The sequence below is a fragment of the Pseudonaja textilis genome, chromosome 7 (genome assembly GCF_049901715.1).
Source record: "Pseudonaja textilis isolate UNSWEBS1 chromosome 7, rPseTex1.2, whole genome shotgun sequence".
Taxonomy (NCBI): domain Eukaryota; kingdom Metazoa; phylum Chordata; class Lepidosauria; order Squamata; family Elapidae; genus Pseudonaja; species Pseudonaja textilis.
Window position 1 is genome coordinate 38,422,314 of NC_141996.1, and position 14,336 is coordinate 38,436,649.

The 14,336-nt window shown below is 39.7% G+C and overlaps 1 long non-coding RNA gene across 1 annotated transcript in view; it reads left to right on the forward strand.

Moving 5' to 3' along the window:
- Positions 1-751: 751 nt before the first annotated feature.
- Positions 752-14,336, forward strand: part of LOC148125308 (uncharacterized) — a 42,228-nt gene continuing 28,643 nt past the window's right edge. The window contains exons 1-2 of the long non-coding RNA XR_015744331.1: positions 752-931; positions 13,862-13,972. This is a non-coding gene — a long non-coding RNA (uncharacterized LOC148125308). The remainder of the gene's footprint in view (positions 932-13,861; positions 13,973-14,336) is intronic.

Sequence of the window (14,336 nt, forward strand, 5' to 3'; positions counted from 1 at the left end):
CCCATAGGTAAGCCTGCAATTTGTGCTACCCCCCCATCTCCAGAGCTTGCCTCTCCCCTCTTTCACTGTTCCAGAGCTTGCCTCCCCCCTCCCCCACTGTCCTCCAAGCTTCCCGGGGGGCATTCCCACTGTCCCTGGGCTCGCTTGGCTGGCTTTGTTGCTGGCCCCATACCAGGCTAGCCTAGCTAGCTGCCCCCCCATTCCCGGGCTCACCTGGCGGGACTGGGAGGATGGGCAGATGTCCCGGGGCTACACATGTTGTGCACAATTTGCAGCAGCACCAGGACATGGCTCCCAGAACAGCAGCACCATGGACACTTGCTTTCTTCCTTTTGTTCCCTGGGAGAAGGAAGAAAGCACCGCATGTGCAGCCCCAGGATATCCACCCACCCTCCCAGTTCCTGGACCAGCAGTGCCACTCCTGGGGGCGAAAGGAAGAAAGGAGCAGCCGCAGCATGGTCTGGCCACTGCCATCACTGCCCGCTTCCTTCCTTCTCCCAGGGGAAAAAGGAAGAAAGGGGTGGCCGTAGCATGATCTGGGCACTGCTGCCACCTGCTTCCTTTTGTCACCCAGGAGAAGCAAGCAGTGGCAGCGGTGCTCTGAAAGGGAGGGTGGGGACTCCTGGGGCTGCCTCCCATAGCATTGGTGGAAGTACCTCTGCCACCACCCACTTCCTTTTGTCGCCCAGGAGAAGTGAGCGGAGGTGGCAGTGCTCCAAAAGAGAGGGCAGAGACTCCCAGGGCTGCCTCCCGTAGCAGTGGTGGAGGTGCCTCTGCTGCTGTCTGCTTCCTTTTGTCACCTGGGTGAAGCTAGCAGTGGCGGAGGTGCTCCAAAAGGGAGGGCGAGTGGATGTCCCGAGGCTGCTTGCTGTCTTTGTTCTGCCACCGCCCGCTGCTCCGGAGGTCACCAGATCAGTTTGTCCCAGACCAGGTGTGTGAAAGAAAGAGTGTGGTGTGTATGTGTGTGTTAGAGAGAGAGAGTGAGTGAGAGAGTGAGAAAGACAAGAAAGAAGAAAGAAAGAAAGAAAGAAAGAAAGAAAGAAAGAAAGAAAGAAAGAAAGAAAGAAAGAAAGAAAGAAAGAAAGAAAGAAAGAGGAAGGGAGAGAAAGAAAGGAAAGGAAGAAAGAGGAAGAAACAAAGAGCAAGCAAGAAAGAAAGAAAAAGAAAGAAAGGAAGGGAGCAAAAGAAAGAGACAAAGAAAGAGGAAGAGGGAGAAAGAAAGAAAGAAAGAGAGAAAGAGAGAAACAGAAAGGAAGGGAGGGAGAGAGAGAGAGAGAAAGCTGCGATTATTTTTAATTGTTCCATTATTCATCATATATTAATATTTTACACTGTCCCTACACCTAAAATGATTTTACTGCCTTTCTTTTGTCCAGGGCTACCACATATTTTTCAGGGTTTACATGCATAGTCCAGAGCATAATACACATGTGTTTAACAGAGTTGAAAGGGACTTTGAAGATCTTCTAGTCCAACCCCCTGTTCAGGCAGGAAAACTGAGGATGCCAAACTCTGAGTAGAGGTCCTGGCAAAAGTGTTAGAATAACAGAATAATACTTAGAAGGGACCTTGGGGTGAACCCTATACCATTTCAGAGAAATGGCTGTCCAGTCTCTTCTCAAAAACTTCCAGTGATTGAGCACCCAGAACTTCTGGAGACAGGCAGTTCCATTGGTTAATTGTTCTCACTGTCAGGAAGTTTCTCCTTAGTTTTAGGTTGCTTCTCTCTGTTCAGTTTCCATCCGTTGCTTCTTGTTTTGCCTTCTGCTTCTTTGGAAAATACATTGCCCCCCTTTCTTTGTGGCAGCCCCTTAAAAGCCTGTTGCCTGGGCTTTAATTACACTTTTTAAAGCTTTTTTTATATTTTGATTTACACTTTAATCAGCTTATTGAATGCTGATCTATCCTATAAGCCCTTACTGGATTTTTATAAACTTTTTTTTTTTCATTTTCTTATTGTTTACTTTGGAACTTTAAAGCTCCTTTACTTTCATTGTAAGGAAATTGGTGGCGAGAGAACTCACTATCTGGTAGTGAAACTATTTGACTGATTTGCCTCTATACTAGATTTTACTATCAGGATCTTTTTTTAAAAAACTTTTGATGGGAAACTTCCTTCTTTTTAAATCACTTTTTTATTTTGGGAAATTTTATCTTTACTTCTCTTGGTGGATGTTTTATCATACCAGCTTCTCTTGTCCTTGAAAGCAACTGTTTGCCTTCACAATGCCTACAAAAACAGATAAAGCTTTTGGAAAAAATGTTTTTTAACTTACAAGTTTTATTCAAAGACTTTAATAAAAAAAAACTTGATGGACCAGCATAGCTTTGAATCAATCCTATAATGACACTCAGGGGAGAGAATAACAGTTGGATTAGATTTGCAGTTTGAACAACTGGAATCTGTTTTATGCTGCCAGATATAAAGAAAAAAAGAACCTTGTCTGAGTATGGCAGCTTTGATGGAAAAAAACTGAAATGGGCATGAATGAAATGGGACTTGGAGATGATGGAATTGATGAGTAATGGACTGGATTTCCTTGGCAAGATGGGTTGACTTTCAAGAATGGATTTATTCAGCATTGTCTTTTAATGACTCCATAATCCCTTGCAGGATGGAGTCTGGGCAACTGAATAGAGCTGAGTGATTACTGGCTGGATGCCCTTCCTGTTGCCAATGTGAAGTTATATTCAGCAGATATATTCTCATCGTGCCCAGAGAGAGAAATATCTGCCCCTACCTAGAATTGAACTCACAGCCTCCTGACTGTGAATAGCCTAGCTCCACCACTAGGATATTGCACCACTGGAGAAGGGGTTTATTATATTTAACCAAACAACAATTGACAAGACCCAATAGTTTTTACCTACAGATTTTCTGAACAATGGATGTTTGCAGATATATTTACAGCAGAGGTTTATGATTCAGGAGAATCAGCTAAATTAAAATGTTAAGCAAAAGTTTTATTATTAAGAAACAAATTAAATGCATGATATTTGATCATGGACCTATCAGAGATAATTATGGGGTAGATATGAAGCTGCTATTGACTTTCTACAAGTTAATTACATATGGCTTTGAAGTAAAACTTAGGTTACTTCTTTACTACTATATCCATACATCTATAGATATATAGATATAAGGGAGGGAGGGAGGGAGGGATGGAGAGAGAGAGAGAGAGAGAGAGAGAGAGAGAGAGAGAGAGAGAGAGAGAAGATAAATGTATAATAGATCAAATTGTAGATGTACAAGTTTATATTTTTTGGGTCTGATTCACAAAGGGAGGAAATTATTACTGTTGTAATATATTTATTAGTGTGCAATGGGGCAATAATATATGTGTGTGTGTTTTTTTTTAATACACTTTTTTTCTTTAAATGTTTTTATTTAATTACATTTTGTTTTGTTTTAATTTCCTTTTTTTGGAGTTTATATTTTAACTTTCTGAAAATAAAAATTTGTAACAGTAAAATGAAACACTGGAATACCTACTCAGCTGTTGCAAGCAGATTACACAGACCAACTACAAGGAATGTTATGACAAACTATTACAATGGAGCATTGATAAGGAAGGCAAAAAAATCTGGATAGTGGATGTTGTAGTAGTTAGAGAAAGCAGAACAGAAAGGGAAGAATTGGAGAAAATCACAAAATACAAGGACCTGCAAATAGAAACAGTATGAATTTGGCATAGTATGATTGGGAGTTGCCTGGAGTTGGTTAGAAGATAGGTGACTCTACAAGTGTTTTAAATAAGTAGATAATAAAAAGCAAATTGTAATAGTACCATGGGTGCAATCCCAAAATATCTGGACCTCCATATGGACACTGCGGGCATTGACAAAGTCACCTTCACTCAGCTGGAAAAGGTAGCTTTACAAGTAGTTCTTGACTTACAACCATTTGTTTAGTCACCATTCAAAGTTAGCATGAAAAAAGGTGACAATTGGTCCTCACACTTAAGACAATCACAGCATGTATTTACAATGGTTGCAGCATCCCAGGATCATGTGATTGCCATTTGTGACTTCCCAGCTACTTTCCAACAAATAAAGTCAATGGAGAAGCCAAATTTGCTTAATGACTGTGTGATTTGCTTAACAACGGTGGCCAAAAATGGTATTAAAATTGGGCATAACTTATTTAACATCCATTTTGCCTATCGGGAAATTCTGACCCTAATAGTGGTCATAAATTGAGGACTACTGCTTATAGCTGATACTTGTATTTACAGCTTATGTCCTGCAATGATATTTTTAAGACCATCAGACAACATTTGCCTATCCCAAATCCTTACTCAACAGATGTACAGAATTGCCAAGTTCAGTGTAAATATCTGCATGACTGCATGTTGAACTATAAGAATAATAGCCTGTGCTGTATTATTATAGTGCTGTGGCCTGCCTAGTGTCGGGGAGGGGGGAGAGCCTATTACAGGTCAATTTGGCATTTTTATGGCTTGATAATGGGACTTGCCTTTTTCATGCATCAGCACATCACTTCCAGATATTCCAGGGGCTGTTCCCAGATTGTCAAAAAGATTGCAATCTAAAAATGCCATAGTAAAACCATTTATACCAGTAAGCCATTTGCCAGGTGTTTATGGGAGCATCTTGAAGACCAAATAGGAACAATGTGGGTAGTCCTTAACTTATGACAACCATTGAGCCCAAGATTTCTGTTGCTAAGTGAGACATTTGTTAAGTGAGTTTTGCCCCATGGTTCAACTTTTCTTGCCACAGTTGTTAAATGAATCACTACAATCGTTCAGTTAGCAACACGGTTGTTAAGTGAATCTCACCTCCCCATTGACTTTTCTTATCAGAAGGTTATAAAAAGGTGATCTACGTGACCCTGGGACACAGCAATGGTTGTAAATATGAATCAGTGGCCAAGCATTTGAATTTTGATCATAGGATCATGAGGATGCTACAATGGTCATAAACAAGCATAAGTCACCTTTTTCAGTGCTGTTGTAACTTTGAATGGTCACTAAATGAACCATTGCAAGTCAAGGATCACCTGTACATGATTCAAGATCAATAGTTCATGAATCAGAACATTATGACAAAGGCCGCCACAGTGTCCAGTGTAAAAGTTTTAGCTTGTAAAGTAATATATTTAGGACACATCAGTGGTGGTATTCAACCAGTTTGGCCCAGTTCTAGCGAGCCGGTAGGAACGATGAGTAGCGGAGACCAAACCGGTTCTCTCTGCTGCTCTGTTGTTGGGCCCGCCCGCCCGGGCTTCCATACTCACTTTTATCTGCTGAATTTGAAGCGCAGCTGCTTTGCGCGGCACAGAATAGCACCGTGCAGCAGCTGCTGAAGCTGCTGGATTGTGCAGGCTTGCAGGAGGCAAGTTAGCACGCCTCTGCACCTGCGCAAACGCCTCTGTGCCTGCGCAAATGCACATTTGACGTGCACGTGCACGCAAAGTGTGTGCACACACGCAAAGCACGCCCACCAAGCCATGCCCACTAAACCGGTGGCAACAATATTTGAATCCCACCACTGGGACACATATTTTTAAGCTTTAAATTATTTTTTTTGAAAAAGCAAGAAAGAAGAAAGAACATATGTGACATTCATGTGCTGCAGAAAATACTTCCAGTATTAGTGATTCTGACCATTATCTACCTCAAAATGAATGCATTCAAATTTGCATTGAATAATACATGATGTAGAATGAGCTTTTATATCACTAAAGTCCAATTCATATTTTTTTCTCCATTACTGTAGTATTTGTTCACTCATGCAACATCATTTTGCCCATTGCTGCTCTATGCCTTAGGGTTTTTCAAACTACTTTTATTACAATTCTTATACAGTGTCCACATAGTATTAATTTATATATGTATATAGCAGCTATGCAGCATTTTAACTTCTACTGATGGTATTGCTTTAAAGCTTAAAACCAGTTTTGCAACGTTTCCTGTCATGCTCACCTTTGATCTTCGTATGGAGGCAAAAAAAATTACAGGAAGAAAATTTGTCATTTGATTCTATTCTTGTTTATGATGACAATAGAGAGAGAGTTTTAAAAATACATCTCATTCTTACACAGCTGTGAATAACTGTTTAATATTTTAGTTTTAATATACAAATTCCTATATAGCTGTAGAAATGTGTATTTGAGAGTCTTATTTCTTTCCTAGTTATACTGTGTGTTAAAGTACATATGGTGTTTTTAAAGATCTATTTCTTCAAGAATTACTGTATAACATATATGCAATAGTATGTGAGATTTGATTGCATTATAAATATGGTGCTGTATTTTAAAAATCCTATCAAGGAGCTGTAACAATGGGGCGGGGAGGGGGGGGGAAGACTGCAGTAGTGGTACTTTGAAAATCAAAGGAGAGCTGAAACAGATTTTTTTTCCTGTGTTCTATGTTCTTCCTTGTATTTCCCCATAAGGGATTACAAGCGAAGAGCACTACATGTTCTATGTGTTACTATGTAAGGATTCGTGTAAATTCTGTTTGTTTCTAGGAATTTGACGGATAGAAATCCCTAAAATGGTCTCCACTGAAAATTTTACAGGAAGCAATTTTTTGATCAAGCAGCTTGCATATGAATCATTGAAGCAATTGTTGACAGCCCTCTGGAATATTCATAGAAAACAGAATAACCAGAACAGAAGGAAGTATCTTGTTTGACCATTTCCCCTCATGTTGATATAGCTCTATTCTCTATGCAGATTTGTGTTGCTAGGAGGAGGAGCAGCAGCAGCAGCAGCAGCAGCAGGAGAAGGAGGAGGAGGAGGACAAGGAAGGAAGGAAGGAAGGCAGGCATAATGACTGATTCAGCCGAGTTTTACCTGCAAAATCCAATTACAAGTTATATGATTTTATTATGCTGCTTGGTAAAATACATGACCATGAAATACTACAACTTAACTATTATAAATGTTCTCTCCTTTAGTAAATAGTAAGTTTTGTGCTTCAAGCATACACAGCCAGTTAAATGTAGACTGCACCTTTTCTCCTCCAGGATAAATGTGGACTTTTGGGGAAATTTCTTTTTATAAAATAGGAGAGTTATGTGGGCATACTCAGGCATGGCCTACAGTGCTGCCATATTTTGGAGCAGATGAAGCTTCCGTGTTGTCTTGAAGAGCGACCCATTGCAGTTGTCAAGCCACGTGTGTGACTGATTGAAGGGTGCATCTGTCATAACAGATGAAGTTGTGCAAAGGCCACCCTAGCTGTGTCTGCTGTTCAAGCATAAGTCGCAAGCCCAGAAAGGTCCTCCAATTATGTACCAAAGGTCAAAGAAGGAATAGCTCCACACCTGAAAGGTTCAAACACAGTCACTCAATCTTGGTAGGACTGAATTGAGACAATTTGTTCCTATCCAAACTTACACAGCCTTCATTGGCTTGCCTGGGTTAAAATGCATAATTGGATATAGCTCTACTGGTTAATTGATTAAGTGTCATTAATTTTCAACTCTTAGCAAGCACACAGATTATTTTTCTTCATGATGATCTATCTCTAGCCAGTTCTTTCAAGTTTTCCAATGGGGCACTCATTACCACTGAAACTGAAACCATCTACTTTGCTGCTGGTTGTCCTTTTCTAGCATAAGAACCCTTTCCAGTGAGTTGGGTCTTCACATATGACCGAATTAGAATAATTTTAATCTGGTGTCTTGAATGAGAACTCTGAGTAGATTTACTTCAATCACAGCCCCACCACCTTCTTGCAACTTTCCCTAAAAATGGAAAGTGCTGAACTAGAGAAGACAATTTATTTGGCTGGTTCACTCTTTATTTCTCTCCAACACAGAGGTGGTATTCAGCAGGTTCTGATCAATTCTGAAGAACCGGTAGCTGAAATTTTGAGTAGTTTGGAGAACTAGCAAATACCACCTCTGACTGGCCCGCCCCCATCTGTTCTCTGCCTCCTGAATCCCAGCTGGATTCGGCTGGATCTTCTTTTGTTGCCCTGCACAGGAGAACAGAGCTGGAAAGCAGGTTAGTGGGATGGGGGGGGGAATAGGATTTTGCAGTAACCTTCCCCCAGGAGTGGGGATTTTGCAGTAACTTTCTCCTGGAGTGGTGGGATTCAATCTTTTTTTACTACCGGTTCTGTGGGCGTGGCTTGGTGGGCGTGGCAGGGGAAGGATACTGTAAAATCTCCAGTCAGAGGTGATATTTGCCGGTTCTCTGAACTACTCAAAATTTCTGCTACCGGTTCTCCAGAACTGGTCAGAACCTGCTGAATACCACCTCTGATCTCTCCCCTCCCCCAGCCTAGTTATTCCTTCATCTAGCACTCAGCAACCTGTAGGAAGTCTGCTAGTCTAGATCACCAACATCCATTCACTGGAACTACCAATGATCTCCCTGCTATTTTAATCCCACCCACAGGTCTCCTAGCAGAACCAGTCCATTAAAGGTGGTTGGTCAAACTACCCAGGCAACACCACTAATTCTTGAACATAAGGACAAGATGAAAATTAAAGGAGTCTGTAACAAACACCACTGAAACAACAGCCAGTAGTGCCTAAGAAAACATCAGGCCAGGCAGCTACAGCACTAAGAAGTATAATCATAATCCCTTGACTTGGACTCTGAATCCATTGTCCATTCCATTGACCATTCAATCCCACAGGTCAACCCAATCCAGAGAAACTGATAAACACAAAATGTAACATTTTTATATTGACCCACTTGGTTAAATTCCCAGACCAAAAGAAAAGGAAGAAACTTAGGTCACTAGTTCCTATGAGTATGTGCTATGTGCAACATACCAGAGTCTCAGAGGATACCACATCTAACCAAGTGGTTCATTCTACTACAGAGAAAGAAAAGTGCTGTTGTCAGGACAGATTTTCTTCAAGACAACTGAAGTATCTGACCCATTCTAGAGGATGCTTCAAAGCATTAGGCAAACTGTACAATAGCTGGCCCTAGTACACTGGTTGCCACTAGATCTTCTGATCGGTGCTCATGTTTTGGTGTTGCCACTGTTGTTAGGAACTCAGCTGAAGCTCTGAGTTGAATATACACATTATTGCTTTAGAAAGAAACAGCTTACAACAGCTTTTCACTGCCTCTGTTTCTATCATCATCTTGATTCACATGTGATCATAATGCTACCTCTCTGTTCTTATTAGATGCAGCGTCAAAAGATAGCAGACTTGTCTTCTATATTCTTCCATGCCTGCTTTCAGGTTTGGCTTAACTGCTTTTCTTGTTCATAATATTGATATTTAGAACATCTATATTCTTTTCTCCCTTCCTTTTAAATTTCTTTTTACACCCATATCAATAGGTGTGCCCCAAATAAGCCAGTAGTTGCTAAGTAAAGTGGATATTTTCATATCACCTAATAAAGCAGCAGGACAGCACAATTGGTCTGAAAATTATTCCACATCACATTTCTTTTTACTGAACAGCAACAAGATTGCTGCTAACATGGCTTCCTAGCTTTCCAGCTACATTTGTGTTTTCAGGATCTAGATTCATATAGCAAGCTTACAAATGTAGTTTTTAGTGCAGAATGTATGTACAACTGAAAGGAGTCATAATCTGACAGCAAATAAGGGTCAAGTTTGTAAATCACACCAGCACAAGATTAGCTTGAATAAATAGCATTCTCTCTAATCTGACTCAGGCATTTAGCAATTTTAATGCACAAAACATTTTACAATATTTATTTAGTTTATTCTCAAAACATCCATACAATGCAATCATGTTGATCATAACAATTTTTCTTTTAAAGATGAGAAATTGCAATTCAGTGATTCACTCAGAACAGTTGATCCTATTTGTAAGAAACAGGTTTGTCATTCATCTACATGAATGAACATTAATCCATTTTTCCATTCAATTTCTTTATTTTTAATTAAGTAATTTTCATTTAAAGAAATATTTCATGTGGAATACAATGAGATCTACTGCTAAGCATAAATCTACTATAGCTTTCGTTTTTGAACTATTATGCACATCAAACTTCCAAGAAACTTATAGATAGATGTTGAATGTATTGCAAATCCTAATTAAAAAGGAGTACTGGGGCGACTTTGTCATCTTCTGATAGCTTTGGGGAGAGAAAGTCTCAAGATTTCCAACTAAGCAAATGAAACACATATTTTAAAGCTGCAGAATTCTCAATTTCCAAACAGATTTTTCTTTCCCAGTCAAACAATAAGAAATCATAGCCAGTTGCACCAGAAGTACAAGAGTGAAGAAGATGCAAGTCTGCAAAACTAGAGAAAAGAGTGCAGGCAAGACAAAATAATGCATTAGCTTCTAAAAATACATTTCCCTTGTAGAAACAACATTCTTCAATGCATTTTTAAGTAACTGAAATAAGAATAAGAATTTTTTGAGCAACTAAAATATTCCCACAGAATTTCTCCATTTATTAGAAATCAGAAAGCAATTATACATTCAAATTAAAAATAGATTACCATTGTAATACTTTTAAAAATATGAATTTACGAATGCATTAATGAATGGAACATGGTGATAGCTATATCAATGTAAAATGTACAGCCTAGAGAAGATTTTGAAAGACTCTTTCTAAAATTTATATTACACATTCTGTATTGCTAGAAACACTGTTATACTGCAACAATGGGCTTTCCTGGGCTGCTTTAGGAAAGTCTCCTCCAGGATTATGGAATAGAAAGAAGCATCAAACAAACATTCAATATGATGCAACCAGTCAAGACGGACAGGATGTGAGAAAAACGAGGGAATGAATCATACACACATCATCTTAAAGGGCTTTTTGACTACCACATAGATAGCTAAGTGAGTACTACCCTACAAGTTTGAGTAACTGTTGCAATGTGATTGCAGTTGTGTAACAAAAGAACAGAAAAACACCCTAAAAGCCATAAGGATCAGGAAAAACATATTCAAAAGATCCACTAAACACAGGTCATCAAAATAAATGGTTTGGCACTTATTCATTGACCATACAGAATGTTTATAATATCCCACAGAAGGAAGGAAGGAAGGAAGGAAGGAAGGAAGGAAGGAAGGAAGGAAGGAAGGAAGGAAGGAAGGAAGGAAGGAAGGAAGGAAGGAAGGAAGGAAGGAAGGAAGGAAGGAAGGATCATTGTCATCAACCATCTATATTCCAAATATTTACCAAATAACATTTCATTTGCTTGCAAAAAGTGAATAACCAGTATGATGGTGATACCCAATTATAGATCTCAGTCCTGGGTGAAGTGAGTGATTCAGTGGATATTCTTTTGTGGTGCCTGGAGGCTGTGGGGTCTGGATGGGGAACAGCAGACTTCAGCTGAACTCTAGTAAAAGGTAGTGGCTGTGGGTGGGCCCTTCTGCGTCTAGGAGTTTATCATCTTTGATCTTGGATGGAGTTGGCTTCCGGTTTGAACTTCTTTGGTGATGGACCGAAATCCGTGATTGTGCACAGTTTCAATCTGTCCTTGCCACCAGAGCACCCTGAGCCAGCCGGATTTGGGGCTAAGCCATCCCGTAGAGGTGGTGAAGAGGGGGGAGACAGCCAGCAGGGTCAAGGAGAGCCGCATATCTCCTCCTCAGCTGGCCATTACTCCCTTTCCCAAAGGCGGTTGCAGCGTTGGTCAGAAATGGCCACCTCAAAGAAGAACTTGACCAGAAAAGAATATGCAGGAGGAAGATAAGAAGAGAAAGTTTTGGTTGACCGAGTTGAACTGAAAAAGCAGCAACGTAAGGTACCCTGAAATTGGAATTATAAAAAATAACATAGTTCCCAAAGAAGATTTTGAAGCAGCGAAGGAGAGAGGAAAGGAAAAGGATTTGGCTTTTTTTTTTCTTCCTTTCCTTATACTGACAGCTAAGAGATTTAAGTAAGAAATTGACAAAAATCCACTTTGACATCAATAGGCATTTAAGCTGAAAATAAAATGTCAAAGGGATAATAAAGACTTTTGCATATTCAAAAACCTTTAAAAGCAGGAAAGGAGAGAAAAGGAAAGAATAAAAGGGCGAGATCTGGAAAAATGGAGGAGACTGCCTGGAACTAAAAGGAACTTACAGTGAAACCTTAACAAGATTCCTAAAAGATACATTCTAACTGAAACTTTGTAACAAAATAATAGAACCCCAGGAAGAGAAAATGGAAAAAAGAAGCAAGAAGAAAAAACTTTGGATTATTTGGACTACTTGGTGATTTTTGGATTTTTGGCTATTGGACTTAAATGACTAAAATCAATCAGGTGGTTGTTTAAAAGTGTTTAAAATGGCATCACTTTTGGAAGAACTGAAAATGGAACTTAAAAAACAGAAAGAAGATGCACAAGAAGGAAGAGGTTCTTTTGGCTTCGTATTTCAATTTTTAGAAATAGAGATCTGGAACTATGAGAAACAACAAGAAACGCTTGTAGAACAAGAAGGTTGGGACAAAGAAGAAGCCATCTTTAATGATCAAGTAATTTTATATGGGGGGAGGAAAGGGGGAAGAGAGTGAAAAGTTTAAGATTTGAAAAAAACAACAAAAATAGTTTGAAAAATAATTACAATATTAGGAAGCAACAGAAGAGAGGATTACAGAATAGAGAATTAGAAGTAGAGAGACAAGGGGGCAAAAAGGGGAGGGAGAAGAAGAGGGGGAAGAAGGAAAGGAAAAGAAGTTATAAAAGACAGAAACAAGATATAGAGAAACAGGGAAAATGTATAAGGATTGAAAGTATAAGCCTATTTAGAGATAATGGGTGAAAATTTAATTGAAAAAGGGATTCTTCAAAGGTAGAGAATGAAATTAGGAAAGGATGGGAACATTTTAATTATTATTAATGATTTATAAAAATATAAGTAAAGAGAAATATGGGAAAAAAATTAATTATGGAAACTTATAGTGTTCCCAAGGAAGTATGATATTCAATTGAAAAGAAATGTTAAAGACATTAAATTGTAACTAATATTAATGACAGAATTGAATTGGAATGGAATGAGTGTTTTATTTACTATTGTTTTTTTTATACAAAACAATACCCGAACAAAGCTGAATATATATGTTTCTATATGTATATATGCGTGTTTGTGTGTGTGTGTGTGTTTTTTTTCTTAAGTTTTTGTGGGTGTATGTATACCATATATGTATGGTACCATATATGTATGGTTTTCAGCTTTTCCCATGTCATTATAGTTGTGCTTTTAAAGTTGTAGCGATGTTTCAGCAGAATCTCATCTGCCATCATCAGGCTTCGGATGAACACAATACAGAAGCCTGATGATGGCAGATGAGATTCTGCTGAAACGTCGCTACAACTTTAAAAGCACAACTATAATGACGTGGGTAATAGGCTGTGTGATGACCTTCTGAGTTCTATTGTTTTGATATCCTGGGTCTTGTGCTGTAATCTCCTGGGTCATTGGCTGTGTTGTAACATCCTGAGGTTTTGTGGTGTAACCTCCTGAGTTCCGTGATGTGATAACCTGAGCGGGTGGCTGTGATGTGATGTGATGTGTGCGTCTTCTGGACTCACATTCCTGGACTCATATTAAAAGCAGGTGGCAGCTTTGGCTATTATTAGGTGCTCAGCTTCATATTATGGGCCAATTACATCTTCTTCTGAATGGGAATAATCTCCACTCAATCACTCCCGCCCTGATCATCTTCTCTTAGGACTATTGCAACATGCTCTATATGAAATTATCCAGGAAAAGTATCTGGGAGTTTCAGCTGGTACAAAATGGAGCTGTACAGGCAATTTTTGGCACCCAAAGAAGGTTACATGTAACACCTCTGCTCTTCAAGCTGCATTGGGTAGCAGTTTTCTTCCAGATCCAATTCAAGGAATTGGTTGTGACCTATAAAACCCTATGTTAAGTCATGGGAATGAGACTCAGGACACCAGCATGATTTTCAATTGTTTTACTTCCGTCTAGGACTTTGAGCACGAAGAAACCATGGCAACCCTTTTTATACTCAGGCTGCTTGTGGCTGTGGCCACTGATGGCTCTTCAAATTTCCTGCCACCACGGACTGACCAATTACCGGTAAGTATGCCAGTAACATAACATAACATAACACCCCTCCCCACCTGGTCTGGTTCAACCAATAGGACCCTTGCTTACCATACGTAATAATGTAGGTAGGTGGAGCTTTTATGGGTTCTACTGGACCTATGCAACCCAGTCTCCGTTTGGCTCCTGGACTGTTCAGACAGATCTGTTGTTCCTCCCGTCTGTCTTCTTGGAACATCCTGGAAGGTTGAGTCGGCCATGCCGCTCCTGCCAGGAATTTCCTGGCTGGTTGAGTTGGCCTGGCCGCTCCCACCAGGGACTGCTTCCCCATTATCCTTCTGGACTTGTTCCCGTCTTCCTGACCTGTCTTCTTCCTTGGTCTCAGGTACGTGTTTAC